Consider the following 20,465-nt stretch of genomic DNA (forward strand, 5'->3'; position numbering starts at 1 on the left):
GACCTGAGCTTTTCCAGCAAGTTCTGTTTTTGTTTCTGAATTCCAGCATCTGCAATTGTTTTTTATTTTTATTTGATTTAAAATTCCTAAAGAATTGGGCACTAGATGCAGTGTTGATGATGATTATTGATTCAACAGCTTAGAACCAAGGGGGTCTGGACCCAGGGTATGGGGGTGGTGAGACTCTGGTCTCTGGGTTGGGGGCGCAGTCCCCAGTCTCTGGGTATGGAGGTGGGGGGGGGGGGGGTGCACCTTTTACGCCTGCGCTGAGGTGGAGTGCCTTCACTTGGTAAAACTGCGGAATGCTTTATTATGGAAGGCTCTGGGGGCCAAGGAAGTGAATGTGTTCAAGAAAAGTTCAATAATGTATTAAAGTGTTAGGGAGAGCAAACAGGAATGTGCCATTGGGGTCGAAGGATCTCTGGTCTTTATTGAGTTGTGGAGCAGGGTTGAAGGGCAGAATGGTCTCGTCTTGCTCTCAGTTTCTATGACTTTCCCTGGAATGCTTCCTTCCTGTGTGAAGCTAACGTTGATCCCACTCAACTGAAATGTCACTTCCTCAGCTCCAGGATGTAGCTGCTCTGGGACACGACTCGCTTTGCTTTGTGCTTTTTGATTGTTCCAGCACCTGGTGCAGAAGAAAGTCAGCTCCCTGTGTACCAACACCATGTGATGGTCTCCCAGCATAGAGTCTGAGTAACAGAGGGACATGTTGGAACAATATAGGGAGGTGAAGTTTGAGGTTGGGTTTAAAGTGTATCCTTTACCATCAAGAGCAGAGGGATATTTAATTCACATTCAGGAAAGAAAATCTTGTATTTCTGTAACACCTCCCATTACCTGATAGACCCAGATGTCCTGTCCAGCCCAGAGCAGTGTGGTTTGAAGTGTAGTCACTGGTTGTATACAGTGAGCTCCTGTAAGCAGCAATATGGTGGGTGTCCAGATGACCTGCATTAGTTAGGTTGCTTTTGAATAAATATTAGTCAGGACATCAGGAAAACTCTCTGCCATTCTTCAAAATGGGGCAATGAGGCCTCTTGCCTTCACTAGAGGGGGCAGATAGGACAGCACATCTGATAGAGCTGCAGCCATTCTGGACAGCACTGCGAGTGACAACCTTAAGGCTCTGGGAAAGACTTGAACCCATGATCAGATCCCTGGTTACTGATCTAGGACTGCTTGGTAATATTAGGTACTAGCCGTGGACCCCCCTATTTTGATATCTCTCTCTTCAAACAGCAGTTTAGGCAGTTATTTGGAGCTGCTGTGTTGTAGGAAAGCAGCTGTTTAATGGGGGAGAACATCTTAAAGGAGAGACTGATTTGGTATGTTCTCTTTTCAGTGAGTGAATGTTCCTGGGCATCTCGCCTGAATCTCTGTCATCCTAAATTTCATTCAAATTTCTTCGAGTATCCTGTCACATAAGTCAGGAGATTTATGCTGATTTATATTCAGGTAGAGGATGCAAATTGCCTTTCAGACAGTAAGCTGTCTCAGTACTTCATAGGAGAGATTGTCAGACAATATTTACGTTGGGTCACAAACATTAGGGCAAGCGATGAAGAGCTCAATCAGAGATTGATTTGGAGGAACATTGTAAAAGGAGAGGGGGAATGTGGTGAGGTTTAGGTAGAGAATTCCAGAGTTCAGGAGCTAATGGCATGGCAGCCAATGGTAGACAAAAGAATATTGGAGATGAGGAAAAGACAGAAATTGAGGAAGAGCCGATGCATCAGAAAGTAACTGATTTCAAGGAGAACAGATAGCGATAGGATGAGACAATGGAACAATTTACAAACAAGCATTTGAATTTAAAAGCTGTGTGAGAAAGCCTTCAGGTCTGCCCATCTCAACTTCCCATCACACGCACCTAATTCAACACAGGATCAACTCAGATTATTGTAGACCAGTCCATTAAACTCACTGAGCAGCTAAATGAATAAATAATTAGCTGTTTATGCACAAATATTAGGTTTGGTTTTTCTGAAGGATTTTTAATATTTTACAGAAAAATCAATTCTCTGTGGCGAGGGAAAGAAAGAGTTGCTTATTGCAAGGAAATATTACAGCTGCCCCCGTACCAATCTCTCCGAGTGAGGGGGTGGTTGCTATCCACCCACTGCCTTGTTCCGGTTCCTACAATCACTTCTCTCACATCCAGAGCTCTGATATTTCCAACTGCACTCAAAACGAAGGTGATGGGTACTTTTTTCTGCAAAAACACTCAATAAATGCAAAGGCAGGAATTGTGTTGTGAACTGAAACAAGAGAAGGAAGATTATGCATTGATATCTCATTCATGACAGGCAACTATCTCCAAGCACTGTAAAGCCAATGACGTTCCTTTTTAATTATGTTCCCTGTCATAATTGAAACATCTTTCATGGAATGTGGGTGTCACTGGAAATGCCAGCATTTATTGCCCATCCCTAATTGCCCCTTGAACCCAGTATCTCCGAGTCAGTGTGTACAAATGGCAAATTTTCTTCCCTGAATGACACGAGTGAACCAGTTGGATTTTTGCAACCCTTGGTTTGAGTCAGTATTTCCAGATTTTACTTGTCTTACTGACCCAGTGATATTGCTCCTCCAACGCCATCTTTCCTGGTAAAGTGGGCGTGGCCAACTTGTGCGCAGCAAAATTCCCAAAAACAGCAATGCGATAATGAGCTTGTGTCAAATTGATTGACAGATAAATATTGGCCAGGACAGGGCTCAGTGGGTGGCACTGATGCTGGACAGCGCTCCGAGTTTGATTCAAGCCTCAATCGGGTGCTCTGGTTTCCTCCCACAGTCCAAAGATGTGCAGGTCAGGTGAATTGGTCATGCTAAATTGCCCATAGTGTTAGGTGCGTTTAGTCAGAGGGAAATGGGGCTGGGTGGGTTACTCTTCGGAGGGTCGGTGTGGACTGGTTGAGCCAAAGGGCCTGTTTCCACACTGTAGGGAATCTAATCTAATCTAATCGAGATGGTGTTGGTGTCATACAGAGCAGCTCTTCTTATGCAAGCACACTGGTATTATTTCTACAGATACTGAGAGGCTGCAATCATCAACAGAGTTTCCCTGCAGCCTCTGTCATCAACTCACTCAGGAATGACACATCATGTTACTCACAATTCTAGTTTATTTCCCCAAAACCCTGGGACCTCTGCAAATTGCACTGGCCTGTGTAGCCCTGAACATCTTAGGACTATCACTTGTTACATGGAGATACTAGAAAACAAAACAAAAATCTGGCAGCTGATCTAGTCCCATTTGCCAGCACTTGGCCCATATCCCCCTCAATTCTTCCCATTCAGATACCCATCCTGACACCTTTTTAAATGCTGTAATCATATCAACATCCACTACTTCCTCAGGCAGCTCCTTCCACACACACACACACCACACTGTGGAAAAAGTTGCCCCTTTAGGTCCTTTTTATATCTTTTCCCCTCTCGCCCTAAACCTATGCCCTCTAGTTCTGGACTCCCCCACCCAAAGGGACAAGACCTTATCTATTTACCCTATCCATGCCCCTCAAGATTTTATAAACTTCTATAAGGTCACCCCTCAGCCTCTGACAAAATAGTCTACAGCAAGTTGAACGTGTGTTGGTTTCTCATTAAAAAACACCTCCATTATAAAATTTTCATTTTATTTTCAAATCCCTCCCTCAATGGTCTCTACCCTCCACCAACCCTCCACAATCAGTCCTCTCAGTCAGCCTTTTATTCGTCCATCAATAAACAGCACGATGATGGCCAACAGGCTGACCTGTAGCTGAAGTTTGTACTCTGTCCATTTACAAAGCCTGGCTATTGGATCGGATGGCAGAAGGTTACCGGTTGCCACGGACAACCCTAGGATGAGGAGTCACGGGGACAATATTTGGAAAGAAGCTAAAATAAGCTGAAGGAAGGGATCCAGGCCATCATGAGTGGCTGGAAAATGCTGACAATGTAGAGCAGCATCGAGGGGAGGGGGGGTCAGGGGAGGAATGGGACTGCACGGGGTGGGGGGGCAGCAGAGGGGCGAAAGGTCTGCAGGGAGAGGGAGGAATGGGGCTATACAGCAGGGTGGGCCCAGCAGTGAGGGGGAGGGGTTTGGGGGAGGAATGGGGTAGGCCCAGCAGTGAGGGGGAGGGGCTTGGGGGAGGAATGGGGCGGGCCCTGCAGTGAGGGGGAGGGGTTTGGGGGAGGAATGGGGTAGGCCCAGCAGTGAGGGGGAGGGGTTTGGGGGAGGAATGGGATGGGCTCAGCAGCGAGGTGGGGGGGGGGGGCACTGCCTTTTAGGCAAGGCTCCCTTTGCTGCCGTGGAAGAAGCCAACAGACTATTCTGAAGAGCAGCAGGAGGGGCTCTCCCTATAGTGTGGAAGTGGACCATTCAGCCCATCAAGTCCACACCAACACTCCAAAGAACATCCCAAGGTCCTCCAGCCCTGCATTTCCAATGGCCAATCCACCTGACCTACACATTGTGTGAGGAAACTGGAGCACCCGGAAGAACAGACCAGGGAGAATATGCCAACTCCACACAGACACTTACCCAAGGCTGGAATCGAACCTGGGATCCTGGTGCTGTGAGGCTGCAGTGCTAACCACTGGACCACCGTTCCACTCAGACTGATGGGATGGTAAGCATCTGCACATCCATAATCTTCTACTTTGATTGCTGCAACTTTTGTTCATTATCCTGACAGTGAATTGCAGTGTCTTTTCTACATAAACAAGGGGTCATTGATGACATGACCAGCCTCATTTTGGCCTTGGGTCTTTTGGCTAAACTACTTGGGGAATTGTGTGGTGTGTTTCTACTTTCAGTTCTACTCTGCATTGATGTTGCTTTAGCACCTTCTAGGGAAACTACAGCAGAGAATGTGACCCATCCACTGTCTTCCCTAATGATTTCACAAAAGATCCAACCTGGTGCCTGAGGTAGGAAGCTTCACCCCCACATGGCCAACTGTGTGAACAAATGGTGAAACAAGGTGTGGCTGATTTAAAACGAGTGAGGCGAGAGATCCTGAGCAGCCTCAATAAATAAATGAAGTAAATTATGACAAGCAGCTCAGTGCCAGGGACCCAGGTCCGATTCCACCCTCAGGTGACTGGGAGGAGTTTGCACATTCTCCCCATGTCTGCATCGGTTCCCTCAGATGCTCTGGTTTCCTCCCATTGTCTAAAGATGTGAAGGTAGGGTAGATTGGCTATGGTTGATGTGGGGTTACAAGATAGTGGGTCAGTGCAGACTCAATGGGCTGAATGGCCTGTTTCCACACTATAAGGATTCTGTGAACTGGAGGATTTAGGGGACAGGAGAGATGGGCAGAACACAGTAGGTTTTCACCTAACTTCAGTTCAAGTTTCCCTCCCAGATACTTTTCCAAATAGTTGATATCAGTGTCAAATCATAAGGTGAATCAAAAGATGATTTGGATGATGGAACCAAATGCCATATTTCCAAGGTTTGTGTTGTCGGGCAGCTACATGGATAATGAGCAAGGAGCAGGTTTCAGGGTGACCTTGACAAGTTGGGTAAACACGTGGGTAAACACGTGGCAGACGCAGCATAATGTGGCTGAATGTGAAGTTCTCCACTAAAGTGTAAAAAAATGGAAAGGCAGAGTATTATTTAAATGGTGATAATGTTGGGAAATGTGGATATAAAAAAGGATCGGAGTGTCTGTATACCCCAGTCAGACAGGTACAACAAGGAATTAGGAAAGTACATGGTCTATTGGCCTTCATTGTTCAGGTGTAGGGATGTCTTACTGCAGTTTATCCAGGACCTTGGATTAGCCCTCAGCTGGAATAGTTTGTGTCTGGTTTTAGACTTGCCTTTGAGAGAATGCAGCGAAGATTCACTGGGCTGATACCAGGGATGGGAGGATTGCTATGAGGTGAGATTGATTTGACTGGGTCTGTATTCATTAGAGTTTAATAGGGCTAGATAGAGTAGATGCAGGGAGGAGGTTTCTCCGATTAGGGAGTTGAAAGCAAGGGCTCCCAGTCTCCGGGTGTGGGGTAGACCATTTTGAACTGAGGCGAAAAGAACCTTTCTTCTCCCAGAGGGTGGTTAAGCTGTGGAATTCTGTCTGACAGAAAGCTGTAGAGACAAGTTACTGAGTAAATTCAAGCATCAGCTTGACAATTTTAGATATTTAAGGCATCAGGCGGTGTGACAAGAAAGCAGGAATATGGCGGTGAGGGAGAAACCCTGCTGTGATCAGCTCGATGGGCCAAATGGCCTGTCCTGCTGCTAGTTTCTGTGTTTCTATGACCCAACAAGTCGAGGTACAGACTGACTAAAAGCCCAGTAACACAGCAATGTACCATCGAGTCAAAAGAAATTCATAGACTGTTGATGGCACATAAGAGGCCACTTGGCCCATCACATCAGAATTAGCTGGACATTGAACAGCCCCCATGCCGATTTCCTCCCCCCCCCCCAACAAGCTTAATTCCACTCTTCATCCTGTTTGTCCATAACCCTGCAGCTTATGGTATTTAAGACAATATTTCGATGAGTTGGTGGTTTCTGCCTGTCTTGGACAAAGTCTCAGAACCCTCCAGAATAAAACATATCTCCTCTCCCCTCGAATCTTCCAGCTAACCATTTGAAATCCGTGACCTCTGCTCAGGCCCTTCCCATTTTTTGAATCTCAATCCAATCTCCCCCCTGCCTTGTCTGTTCCAAAGGGAATAAGCTCGGCCCAATCCTCACAACAGCACTTTTTCCTGAGTTTGTAACATCCTCGATGAAGGAGGGGATTTACTCACTCCCGGTGCGGCTTAACAAACGCAGCAGATTTGGATGGTGACTGTATGTGAGAAGCTTGGAATCTGACCAACCCTTTGTGTTGAAGAGATTGCTTTTATTTGAGTGAAGGGAAGGATGTTTCCAAGGACATTGGGAGGTTAGCTGCTGTGCAGTGAGATTTCTTTGACATTTTTTCCCAGTTGAGCTGCACAAGAGTTGCTGTACCTCCTCTTGCTGATAATGACAGATCACACTCTCAATCTCAGGGGCTCTGTTCAGGAGAAGCCAAATTGTTACTGTCATAAATGGGTTTTTATTTTCCATCAAACTGTACAAAGTGAATAAGCTACAGCTCTGGGCCTGGATTGAATTCACACAAACATCTACGTGCAGACAATTATTAGAGTTATTCTGTGTTGTTTGATTAATTATTCAATAGCTCAGTAATTACTGCAATGGGTATATATTTATTGTTGGATTGATAAACGCTGCTGTAATGACCCTCTGATTACACATCTCATATAAATCCCAGACTCTCTGCTTTCTGTAGCTCCAGAATGTTAACCTCAGGATCTTCAAACTGCTTCGTGGCTTCCCACCTTCCTAATCAATGATCTTCTGTGACACCAGGACAGGGCAACTATTGGGAAAAGCCTCTTTACACCAACTACAGTCTTTACCATTTCCATGAGGTTGACAGAGTTGGTTAAAATAGCTGAATTAAAATTTGTTTTTTCCCTAAGTGTCGGTTTGCTCAAATTTCACTGGAGCATTCCTCACAGAGTTCTGGCGTGATGTCTCACTCTCTCTTACTGATTATTGATCTACCCTGCCCCACTGACACCCATCCAGCCTGATGCTAGCCCCATTCTACCATGCAGTATTCCCAAGACAACTTGCCATTCACCAGATATCCATTGATGCCAACTTTAAAAGGCCACTGTGCCCTGGATTAGCATTGGCAATCCAGCCTTTGCCCACAGAGTAACAGCACAACAGCCAGGAAATCACATTAGCCATGTTGCCTGGCAACATCCCCTCACACACACAGGCAGTAAGTATATCAGAGGACCCTTTATCCCCCTCCCCTCCCCAGATGGGTCCAAGCAACACAGCTGCATCCTTGAGCCCTCTGCTCCACCAAGGCCTGGATGGCATTGTATCTGCGCACTGTATTGGTTTGGAATTTGTGTGATGGTGTCATGAGCCACGCTCATTGTGAATCCTAACCCTATCCATTACAGAGACATCAAAGTTGGTGAATTAACCCACCCAGCCCCATAATGAAAACTTTGTTTTGCTGAACTGATTCTCTGCATTTTATCTCCTGTTAATGTGAAGTCTTCTCTTAGATCAATCCTCATCAAACTGTAAGCTTCAACCTTCTCTGCTTTAGAGAAATAGCCCTCCAACTTCTAACCAATTATTCCTGGTTGGTAATTGAACAAATTAAAACTTTCTCTAAGATAACTATGTTGTCCTGCTCGAAGGAGAAAAACTAAACTTATTTCTGACCCTTGTCAGGTCTCTACCCAACTGCCCCAACAAACCTTCAATCTCTTGGCTTTCTACATTCAAATCAATCCTTGATTATTCTGAATTGAAGACAAGCTGAAAGTCTTCGATGTTTACTCTACTGGTCACAAACCTCTCAGAATAAACTCCAAACAGTCACCTGCTCTTGAAAACATACTGGGTTAAGTCATTTCATTTCGGAAGGGGGTCAGACGTGGTTTTTATAAATGTAAGTCCTTCACAAAAATAAGCAACCCACGTTGTGATTTTGAAATCCAATCTCCAAGAATTATATACATATAATCACATACCTTTCATCCCATTAATACAGCAGTGTGCACCATCTACAAGATTCACTTCAACAATTCACCAAAGCTCCTGAAACTGCACCTTCCAAATATGCAAACCTCTACTGTGTGGAAGGACAGGAGCAGCAGGTTGAAGGGAGCACTCCTCCCTCAAGTTCCTCTCTAAGCTATCCTCAGTCCTGACTTGGAAGTAATGATGACCTATTCCCACGTCACTGGGTCAAAATGGTGCAACTCCCTCCTTACCAACACAGTGAGTGCCCACACACCAGGGTACACCTTGCAGATCAGCAAGGCAACTCACCATCACCTTCTGAAAGGCAATTAAAGATGGACAATACCCCCTGTACTAAAAACAAACTGAGAGAAATCTGTTATTAGTATTTTTTATTGTTACTTGCATTATACATTGTTACGACACAGAGGTGAATCCTTCTGTTAATTAAACCAAACACCCAGAAAAACCCACATGGCCTCGTAATCTGTTAAAGTATGAGTGACAGAGAACTCCCAAATTCTACTATTCAAAGAGAAATATCAATTTATTCTTTAACTCTAAAAATGAACATTAAACAACTATTTACAACTCTAAGCCTCCTTTCTTTTAAATGTTTGTTGTCTGCCTCCAATTCTATAACAATATACTGTTCCAATAAAAGCCTGTATTAAAATTACATCAACTTAATTTCAAAGCCACCCAGTGGCTGTTATCGGTATCTGTCCCCCTCTGGCTGTAGATCTCCCTGCGTCGTCTTCGGTTTTTTTACTGCAAAGATGTTTCATATGAAAAAGGGGTTTCGATGGCAGTTGGTCTCACTTTGTCAAAATGTCTGCTCACTTTATAGCCCCAGCATTCGATATTCTCATTGGTTCGATATTGACAAAACAATAAATTCCAAATTGTTTGGTTTTTAGTATCCTTGGGCATAATTTAAACTGATTGGTTCAACTTGATTTGTTGTAAAAATAGCAACCAAAACTCAAGTATTTGGTTCAAAGGCAAATGTTAAATATTTTCAATTTTCCAGTACACTGAGACTGCTAGTCAGTCACATGACAGGTGCCTGCAAGTTCTCACTGTAAAACAGCTTTCACTCTCTCTTAAAGGTACAGTCCATGCCTTTATAACAATATAAACAAGTGTATGCTGCCATGTACTGTAGCAATTCTTTCACACAACATTTCCTCATCCATTTTCAGCTTATTTTGTCTGTGCGTAATTTCCATTTCAGTGATTTTAGTTCTGTTTTATCCTTCCAATATGTTTCCACTGCCTTTACAGAAGGTTTCCCTGTATTCCCCAGTTTCTAGAAGCTTGTTCAGCAGTTATCAACCTGCTGAGTTGCAGAAGTGTGTTTCATTGTGACCTAAACTCAGTCAGCATCTCACCAATCATCCAATCTTCAGCTACCATTGAGCTCAGAGATGAAGCACTGAACTAATCTCTTCTTTTCACTGATGCTCACAGTATAGCTGTTTCCATTTCACATTTCAAACATTTCACATTTCATTCCCTGCTCGTATTTTATTACATTCAACTGTTGGACATGCTGAGAGACTTTCAACAAAAATAACATTACTGGCCTGGGAGTTCTCAATTGAAAGCTCTCTGACAATTGCAAATTTGACACATTTTCTCCAACAAAGGGATGGAATATTGACCAGATTTGCTGCTCTTATCTGCTCTTTTATTACACCAGGATGTATTTCAAGTTCCCTTTGTGCCTGACTGAATATTGATGCTATTGTGAGAAACAATAAAAAGGCAGTGAGTTTACTGAATGCAAATGTGAAAAATAAATGAAGTTCAATGGGAGTGTTTCCTGTCTCCAAACATGTTTGAATTACAAAAGCTGATAACTTGCTTGTATTTTTCATGTCAAGAGCGTTACTGGCTGGTCCATACCGAATTGCTCTGGAGAAGGTGGCAGAACCTTCTTAAACTGCTCCAGCTCTTTGTGCATAATGCCCTTCAGGCGGGAACTCCAGGATTTTGATCCAGCAATGATGAAGGAACAGTGATACATTTCCAAGTCAGGATGGTGAGTGACTTGGGGGGGAACTGGCAATTGGTGGTGTCCCCATGTAGCTGCTGCCCTGTCCTTTTCGATTGAAGTAGTCCAGGGTTTGGAAGGTGCAGTCTAAAGAGCCATGGTGATTTTTGGAATTCCATCTTGTAGTTGGCATACAGTGCTCTGGTGGTGGAGGGTGGGAATGCTTAATGTTTGTGGATATGGTATCAGTCAAGCAAACTATTTATCCTGGATGGGGTTGAGCTTCTTGAGTGTTGTTGGAGCTGCACCCATCCAAGGCAAGTGGGAGTATTCCATCAGACACCTGACTTGTGCCTTATAGATGGTGGACAGACTTTGGGGAGTCAGAAGGGGAATTAGTTGCCATGTCATTCCCAAAATCTGATCATTGCCACAGTCATATTTGTGGGATCTTTTTGTGTAAAAATGGCTGTCATGTTTCCTTTATTACAACAGTGACTGCACTTCAAAATTGCTCAACTGTCCAGAAAACTCTTTGTGACATCCTGTGGTCATGAAAAGCACTGGGGAAATATGCTTTATTTTTCCTTGCCGCAGAGAATTAATCCAACCTTTGTTGAAAAATATGTCAGTTCACGTCGCTGTTTCTGGTGCGTTTTTATCAGGAGCTGTGTGGTGTTTCTCACTGGAGTGAAGTGTGTCTGTGTGAAGGATTGTGAAGCTTACCAGCCAGCAACTTTGATTCCCGTGTCATTGCCTCATTAATATGCAATCCTTATCACAAATAACATTGAATAAATAGAGAACGACATTTTTGATGAACATAATAAATGGTTGACAGTTGAGCTGAACCCTGTGAAAATCCATTCTGTCTCCTTGATGACAGTCTGTTATATATGAATTGCCTCGACAGGGAGTCACTATGGAGACATCTCGATATTAGCTGTAGCACAGAATCCCAAGAACCAAGACAAATAAACCGCTTCAAAATCACTTGTTTCTCTGACGCTGCCTTTTTGATCGAGAATCATCTCTATGATTTTTTAAAATTAAAATCAAGAGAATAATTCTGACTGTGGAGGTATATGATATCAGCATTAAACCTGATTTAAATACAATCTGTATTAAATATACAGACACCCCAACGTGATCTTTCCATATAGCATACAGAAAAGTTTTTTTGAAAATCAGTTGCATCAGTGTGAAGATGTTGATATAGCTTTCCACTTCCTGTATTGATCTCTCCTCTTCAAAGTGATTTCCAGAGGGAATTCAAAGCAAGTTGAGAAAGAACGATCAGTGCTGATTGGTGAAATAGCTTCATTACTGTTTTCTAAATAGACTGATATTGTTGTGTAATATATGAACACATGTTCACTCAACTGCCTAATGATACTTAGAGATAGTAGTTTTTTTTTAATCTAAAAAACATTCTGTTCTTTAGACATAAATTTCACAAAGTCCAGAATCCAGTGGAATTGAACAGAGATCATTGGTGTAATCATAGAGATGTACAGCATGGAAACAGATCCTTCAGTCCAACCCGTCCATGCCGACCAGATATCCCAACCCAATCTAATCCCATTTGCCAGCACCCGGCCCATACCCCTCCAAACCCTTCCGATTCATATACCCATCCAAATGCCTCTTAAATGTTGCCATTGTACCAGCTTCTACCACTTCCTCTGGCAGCTCATTCCAAACACGTACCACCCTCTGCGTGAAAAAGTTGCCCCTTAGGTCTCTTTTATATCTTTCCCCTCTCACCCTAAGACTTTGTCTATTTGCCCTATCCATGCCCCTCATAATTTTGTAAACATCTATAAGGTCACCCCTCAGCCTCCGACGCTCCAGGAAAAACAGCCCCAGACTGTTCAGCCTCTCCCTGTAGCTCAAATCCTCCAACCCTGGCAACATCCTTGTAAATCTTTTCTGAACCCTTTCAAGTTTCACAACATCTTTCCGATAGGAAGGAGACCAGAATGGCACGCAATATTCCAACAGTGGCCAAACCAATGTCCTGTACAGCTACACATGACCTCCCAACTCCTGTACTCAATACTCTGACCAATAAAGGAAAGCATACCAAACGCCTCCTTCACTATCCTATCTACCTGCGACTCCACTTTCAAGGAGCTACGAACCTGCACTCCAAGGTCTCTTTGTTCAGCAACACTCCCTAGGACCTTACCATTAAGTGTATAAGTCCTGCTAAGATTTGCTTTTCCAAAATGCTGCACCTCGCACTTATCTGAATTAAACTCCATCTGCCACTTCTCAGCCCAGTGGCCCATCTGATCAAGATCCTGTTGTAATCTGAGGTAACCCTCTTCGCTGTTCACTACACCTCCAATTTTGGTGTCATCTGCAAACTTACTAAAGGTACCTCTTATGCTCGCATCAAAATCATTTATGTAAATGACAAAAAGTAGAGGACACAGCACCGATCCTTGTGGCACTCCACTGGTCACAGGCTCCACCACCACCCTCTGTCTTCTACCTTTGAGCCAGTTCTGTATCCGAATGGTTAGTTCTCCCTGTATTCCATGAGATCTAACCTTGCTAATCAGTCTCCCATGGGGAACCTTGTCGAACGCCTTACTGAAGTCCATATAGATCACATCTACCACTCTGCCCTCATCAATCCTCTTTGTTACTTCCTCAAAAAACTCAATCAAGTTTGTGAGACATGATTTCCCATGCTCAAAGCCATGTTGACTATCCCTAATCAGTCCTTGCCTTTCCAAATACATGTACATCCTGTCTCTCAGGATTCCCTCCAACAACTTGCCCACCACCGAGGTCCGGCTCACTGGTCTATAGTTCCCTGGCTTGCCCTGACCGCCCTTCTTAAACAGTGGCACCACGTTTGCCAACCTCCAGTCTTCCGGCACCTCACCTGTGGCTATCGATGATACAAATATCTCAGCAAGAGGCCCAGCAATCACTTCTCTCGCTTCCCACAGAGTTCTAGGGTTCACCTGATCACGTCCTGGGGATTTATCCATCTTTATGCGTTTCAAGACATCCAGCACTTCCTCCTCTGTAATATGGACATTTTGCAAGATGTCACCATCTATTTCCTACAGTCTATATCTTCCACAGTAAATACTGATGCAAAATATTCATTTAGTATCTTCCCCATTTTCTGTGGCTCCACACAAAAGCTGCCTTGCTGACATTTGAGGGGCTCTATTCTCTCCCTCGTTACCCTTTTGTCCTTAATGTATTTGTAAAAACTCTTTGGATTCTCCTTAATTCTATTTGCCAAAGCTATCTCATGTCCCCTTTTTGCCCTCCTGATTTCCCTCTTAAGTATATACTTTCTCTGGATTCTCGTTATCTTATTTCTGAAAGTTTCCCATTTTCCTGCCATCCCTTTACCTGCGAACATCTGCCTCCAATCAGCTTTCGAAAGCTCTTGCCTAATACCGTCAAAATTGGCGTTTCTCCAATTTAGAACTTCAACTTTTAGATCTGGTCTATTCTTTTCCATCATTATTTTAAATCTAATAGAATTATAGTCACTGGCCCCAAAGTGCTCCCCCACTGACACCTCAGTCACCTGCCCTGCCTTATTTCCCAAGAGTAGGTCAAGTTTTGCATCTTCTCTAGTAGATACATCCACATACTGAATCAAAAAATTTTCTTGTACACACTTAAGAAATTCCTCTCCATCTAACCCTTTAACACTACGGCAGTCCCGGTCGATGTTTGGAAAGTTAAAATCCCCTACCATAACTACCCTAGTATTCTTACAGATAGCTGAGATCTCCTTACAAGTTTGTTTCTCAATTTCCCTCTGACTATTGGGGGGTCTATAATACAATCCCAATAATGTGATTATCCCTTTCTTATTTCCCAGTTCCACCCAAATAACTTCCCTGGATGTATTTACGAGAATATCCTCCCTCAGCACAGTTGTAACGCTATCCCTTATCAAAGATGCCACTCCCCCTCCTCTCTTGCCTCCCTTTCTATCCTTCCTGTAGCATTTGAATCCTGGAATGTTAAGCTGCCAGTCCTGCGTATCCCTGAGCCATGTTTCTGTAATTGCTATAATATCCCAGTCTCATGTTCCTAACCATGCCCTGAGTTCATCTGCCTTCCCTGTTAGGCCCCTTGCATTGAAATAAATGCAGTTTAATTTATTAGTCCTACCTTGTCCCTGTCTGCCCTGTTTGATTCGCTTCTGTTCTCAGCTGTACCAGTCTCAGATTGATCTCTTTCCTCACTATCTCCCTGGTGAAATCTAATTGACAGATTCTGATGAATCACGTGCAAATAATGGATCCACTTGAACAATTAAAGTCTTGAGCATTGGGGAGCTCTGCCTTAAAATGTTGGGACATTCTTTCAGGACAGGGAGATGAAGAGACTTTTTCTCAGAATAGAATCCCTAAAGTGTGAAATCAGGCCCATTGAGTCCAAACCAACCCTCTGAAGCGCATCCCACCCAGACCTCTCTCTCTCTGTCTCTGCAACCTTGCATTTAGCACAGTCAATCTGTACATCTTTGGGCTGTGTGAGGAAACCAGAGTACCAAGAGAAACCCCTCACAAACAGAGGAGGAAACTGAAAACTCCACACAGTCACCTGAGGGTGGAATCAAACTGGGGTTCCTGGCACTGTGAGGCAGCAGTGCCAACCACTGAGCTACTGAGGCACAGGACAGCAGAGTTTTGGATGATCTCTCAAGTTCACGGAGGATGGAGAGTGTTCAGTGTGGTCCCTAAGGTCTCTCGGCTGTCAAATCACAATCCAAGCAAGTTAGAGAGGAAATACATATTCACATTGAAGGCAGTGAGAAGCAAGTCTAACCCATGAGTCATGTCGCAGAGGAGCGATATAGTCAGATTCCGCTCGTTGTGTTCAAGGAAGATTAATTAGAGGGATTAATGATTAGCTCAGATTGCATTCAAAATCTGTGTTCCTCATTTCCCATTCAATTAACAAGAGGGATCTCTGGATCTGAAGCATGCTGAGAGAGTACACTAGATAACACAACATATTCAGAAACAGATGCTTTCAAGAATTTCTCTTATTAAAATACAGGTTCATTCATTGTGGATTTTTAATGCTTTTCTAAATCAAATTGTAAATAAATAAGAATAAACTGTGTTTCGAGTTTAAAACAGTGATTCACATTCGCAGTGTGGGATATAAAAATAATTGAGACGCTGGAGAAGGGGTAGAATAGATTCCTTATGATCAGATCAGAACCCAAGAGATTTTGGGGTGGCATGGTGGCTCGGTGGTTAGCACAGCATCCTCACAGCGCCAGAGACCCGGGTTCAATTCCCACCTCTGGCAACTGTCTGTGTGGGTTTCCTCCGGGTGCTCTGGTTTTCCCCACAGTTCAAAAGATATACAGGTTAGGTGAATTAGCCATGCTAAATTGCCCATAGTGTTAGGTGCTTTGGTAAATGTAGGGGAATGGGTCCGGGTGGGTTACTCTTTGGAGGGTCGGTGTGGACTTGTTGGGCCAAAGGCTGTTTCCATACCGTAGGGAATCTAATCTAATAACTATTGAGGAAGGGTGAGGAAAGTAATTGAGTTTCTCCAGTGATATTTTTAAAATAAAATAGTGTTCTTTTCTCCAGAAATGAAAATATTGAAGAATGATATTTATAACGAGAAAATGCCCAATAGCATCAAAGTAAAAACATTTTGGGAGATGAAAACTCAGAGTCAAAAATGTACAATACTAAATTCAGAAAAGTCCTTCTTTACCCAGAGAATGGTGAGAACATGGAACTCACTCCACAGGAAGTGTATTGAAGCAGACAGCATAGATTAAAAGGAAAACCAGGAATGAGGGATGAGAGGACAGCGTGAGACAAAAGAGGTTGTGGGAATTTGCAGAATGTGGAAATGTTGGCCTGAAGGGTCTGTTTCACTGTAGCCAGCTTGATGTAACTATCACTTCATAAAATTTGATTGTTTTGTATGGTTTAAGCCTACGGCCTCAGACACAGCATCTCCCTCATGGCCAGCTCTACAACCCTCAAGTATGCAGCTTATCACTTTAACCATAAATAACAGTTAGTAATAAACCTGGAGTTTAAGAAACCTGTTAAAATATGCACGAAATCTGTGTTAACAAAAAAAATCAAGGGAAAATCAATATTTCTGTGGGAACCAACACTCCAAACAATATCAGTATAGATTAAGCTTTGAGAAGGAGATTAAATTGAACTCAGACTGAGATATAGGGGTTGGTGTGTTAATTAAACCAAAAAACAGGGCACTGGTGGCAGTCAAAAGGGGTACGTGACAATTCCAGACACTCACCATTCTGAATGGTGGGCAGTTTGAAAATGGGCTAACAATAAAACAGAAGTCTATTATGCAAAAGAAGTGAAGGGAAATTAGAATAAACCTAACCATGTACTCATAGCACAAGGGTAAAGATTCCAAAACACATGGTGACCTACAATCTTATTCGTTCCAACAGCACTCCTTTACAATTATCAAATACCTTCTCTATCACACATGAGGTTTGACTTATTTCTGGCTTCAATTCCCTGGTCTTGAGACTCTGTTCACCTCTTTCTTGAATCTTCATATAACTGAGCTCAGACTTTCTCAGCTTCAAATAACCCTTCTGGATTTTAATCTGACATTTCTTATCTGGAACTTTAAAATCAAACTCCTTGTGTGAAGATAATACTTAACATTTATAACAAAATATAATTTCTTAAGTTATTTCTGAAATATATCCATTTGTCAGGAGCAGTTGTTTTATCCACCCACCTTCAGCTACAACTTCTGCAAAATTGTCAAACTGAAACCCAAAAGCTTTCTACAGTTATGGCTGTTTCCTAATTAATGGGGAAAAAAATCAATTTCTGACCATCTATAATGAAAGCCTAATGCACATCTGTTTACTTTGTTCACTTGTAAGAGCTCCCTCAATGAAAACAAAACCCTATGATACACCAGGAACACTCTCTTTCTCTCAGACTGTTTTAGAAAGAAATCATCACAGTTTCTGAAATGGAAGTTGATTATTAAACCCCTTCAGATGCACAGATTAAAACCCACATGTCACTGGCTAAAATCTAAACTCTAAAATTAATATTATTAAGAGATATATATAAATTACATACCTTATATCATATAACAGAAATTAAATCACCTAATGGAATACAGTACAAAGCATTGGATAAATGTTCCTCTGTTTACAGGAGGAGGTCTGAGTAAGTACCTCTTACACTTTGACCAATAAAGATGATTTGCTGATTGTCATGCCCCAAGACTGCAACATTTCAGGAGGCCGCTCACCACCAGCTCCTGCAGGGCAGCTAGGGAAACGGGCAACAAACACTGGCCTAGCAACCATCACATTCCATTACCAATTAGTAAACAATCTGCAGGAGCTTGCTCTGCACAAATTTGCAACAGCATTTCCTAAAATACAGCAATGCTGTACATTTCAAAAAGTAGTTTCCTTGTCTGTGAAATACTTTGGGCATGCTACGGTTAAGCAAAGAGACTATAGAAACACAAACTCATTCTTTTTCTGTCATTTCCTTGTGTTGCTACAGGAAATGTTCTTGTTTAAATATGAACATGCTATTGGCCATTGATAAGCTGTTTAATAATCCTTCATTTATGTTGGTGAACCCGTCACATCAGAAACATTTTGATCAATATGTGATTTATGAAAACTAACAGTTTTGACTGTGTATATACCACTTGCTTTAATACAGCTTAAAATGACTTAACAATTTATTTTTTGCACGGTGTAATATTTATAACAAATTAATGATTTTAATGTGAACCACAATGTATAGATTAATCCAGTTACAAAGAGTTACATCATATATTCCAATACTCTAGAGATTAAAGTGAAGAGTGATTAATCTGTTAAAATAAAAGGCCTAACTAGTTTTAAAGAGTGAATTTGTAAGGTCATTTATCTTATTGCCTCCTTCCCAGTTTGCAAACAAACACCATGAGTCAAGTTCTTTGGGTTGTACTAAAAAGTTGAACTATCCAGAGCAAGTGAAGACAAACCAATTTTCATTCAATCATTAATTACTTTAAAGCTTGCTGCGGAAGCCAAGCATATTGCAATCCTGTTTACTGACTGACTTTCAGACTTAACAGAGCAGCTGTATTAGTTAACATTTGAGCAAAATTGATGAGAAAGACCCTGACATTTTTCATGTTTGGAAGAATATCTCAGGGCAAACATCTTCCTTCTGATCTAGAATTAATTATCAATTGAAAAAGATCAATGCATTCAATGGGATGTAAGTCTGCAAGCTGAGTAAAGCTCAAGTTAATACAGAATCTATTCATTCTGCAGTACAACAGAGCACACTCTAATCCTGATGTCACCTGCAAGAAAGAATAGAAAAAATGCATTGATTTCGCATTTTTAACACCTCAGGTCATCTATTGCTTGAGGCATCAATTTATCTGTTGAGTTGCAATTACTGAAAGTTAAAGTACACGATTCACTTTCCTGCTTTTTATTTTAAAGTTGTAGAGATTGGTACCAGGTTTGACCCTTTACTGAACCTGAAAGCAAAGTACTAAAGGGGTGATGAGGGCTGTGGGCTTACACCAGAGATCATTTGATTGCCACCAGAGTTACCACATCAAATGTAGTAGCAGAAGAAGGCCATTCAGCCCATCGAGCTTACTCCAGCATTCTGTGAGATCATGGCTGAGCTGATCATCCTTAACATCATTTTTCTGCCTTTTAGTTTTAACTTTTCCTTCCCTTACTGATTAAAACTCTGACTATTTTATCTTGAATATTCTTAACGATCCAGCCCTATGCAGTAAAGAATTCCAAAGATTCACTGTTCTCGGAGAGAGGAAATTCCTGCTCATCTCTGTCTTAAACGTGAAACCCCTTATTCTGAGATTTTATCCTCTTGGGAAACAACCTTTCCATGTCCACCCTGTCATCTCTCTTCAGAATGTGTCAATAAGGTCACCCCTCCATTATACACAAGGCCAGCCTGCTGAGCCTCTCCATACCAGCGATCAGCCACGTGAAGCTTCTCCGACGCCAGTCTATCTTTCCTTAGATAAGGAGCACAACACTGTTCCCAGTATTCCAGCTGGGATCTGACTTGTGCCTTGTATAGATTTAGCATTCCTTTTAAAATAAAGCTGAAAATGTGTTGCTGGAAAGCGCAGCAGGTCAGGCACCATCCAAGGAATAGGAGAATCGACGTTTCGGGCATAAGCCCATCTGCAGTCCTCACTTTCTCCTCCCTTTAAAATAAAGGCCAACATACCATTTTCTTTCTTATTACCCAGTGAACTTGATGTTTGCTTTTTATGATTTATGGATGAGGACTGCCAATCCCCTTGGCTCTATAGTTTTCTGAAGTCTTTCTCCATTCAAATAATATTCTCCTCCTTTATTCTTCCTGCCAAAATATGTCACCCCTCATTGTTCTCCCACATTATATTCCATCTGCCTAGCTTGTGTTCACTCCATTAACCTGCTGACTATTTACATCACCCTCACCATTTACCTTTCCTTTTTTTGTGTCATCCACAAACCTAGCCACACTGCAAAAACAAATTTGCATTTATATAGCATTTTTCAGGATATCCAAAGTGCTTTGTGACCAAGGAAGTACTTGTTGAATGTAGCCACTGTAGGAACCGGGTGCAGGATGACCTCACAATGTGCAAGGTCAGAACAGACATGAGCCAATGACAGTGCCACAACATCATCGCAAAAGGATTTGAAGCCATATTCAGTCAGCTGACCTTTCATACTTACAGCTCTTTGGTGCTATGACTGGACAATTTGCAAGGCCTGTGTGTTATTACATGGAGAAAGTGAGGACTGCAGATGCTGGACCTTCAGAGTCTAGAGTGTGTTGCTGGAAAAGCACAGCAGGTCAGGCAGCATCCGAGGAGCAG

At 42.5% G+C, this 20,465-nt stretch overlaps 1 long non-coding RNA gene across 3 annotated transcripts in view; it reads left to right on the forward strand.

Moving 5' to 3' along the window:
- Nucleotides 1-20,465, forward strand: part of LOC140469089 (uncharacterized) — a 60,507-nt gene that overhangs the window by 21,051 nt on the left and 18,991 nt on the right. For 2 of the 3 annotated variants that reach the window (XR_011955950.1, XR_011955951.1), the window contains one exon: nt 10,453-18,647. This is a non-coding gene — a long non-coding RNA (uncharacterized lncRNA). Of the gene's footprint in view, nt 1-10,452; nt 18,648-20,465 lie in introns of those variants that run through there. The other variant, XR_011955952.1, reaches the window with a different exon arrangement.

This window comes from Chiloscyllium punctatum, chromosome 48 (genome assembly GCF_047496795.1).
Source record: "Chiloscyllium punctatum isolate Juve2018m chromosome 48, sChiPun1.3, whole genome shotgun sequence".
Taxonomy (NCBI): Eukaryota; Metazoa; Chordata; class Chondrichthyes; order Orectolobiformes; family Hemiscylliidae; genus Chiloscyllium; species Chiloscyllium punctatum.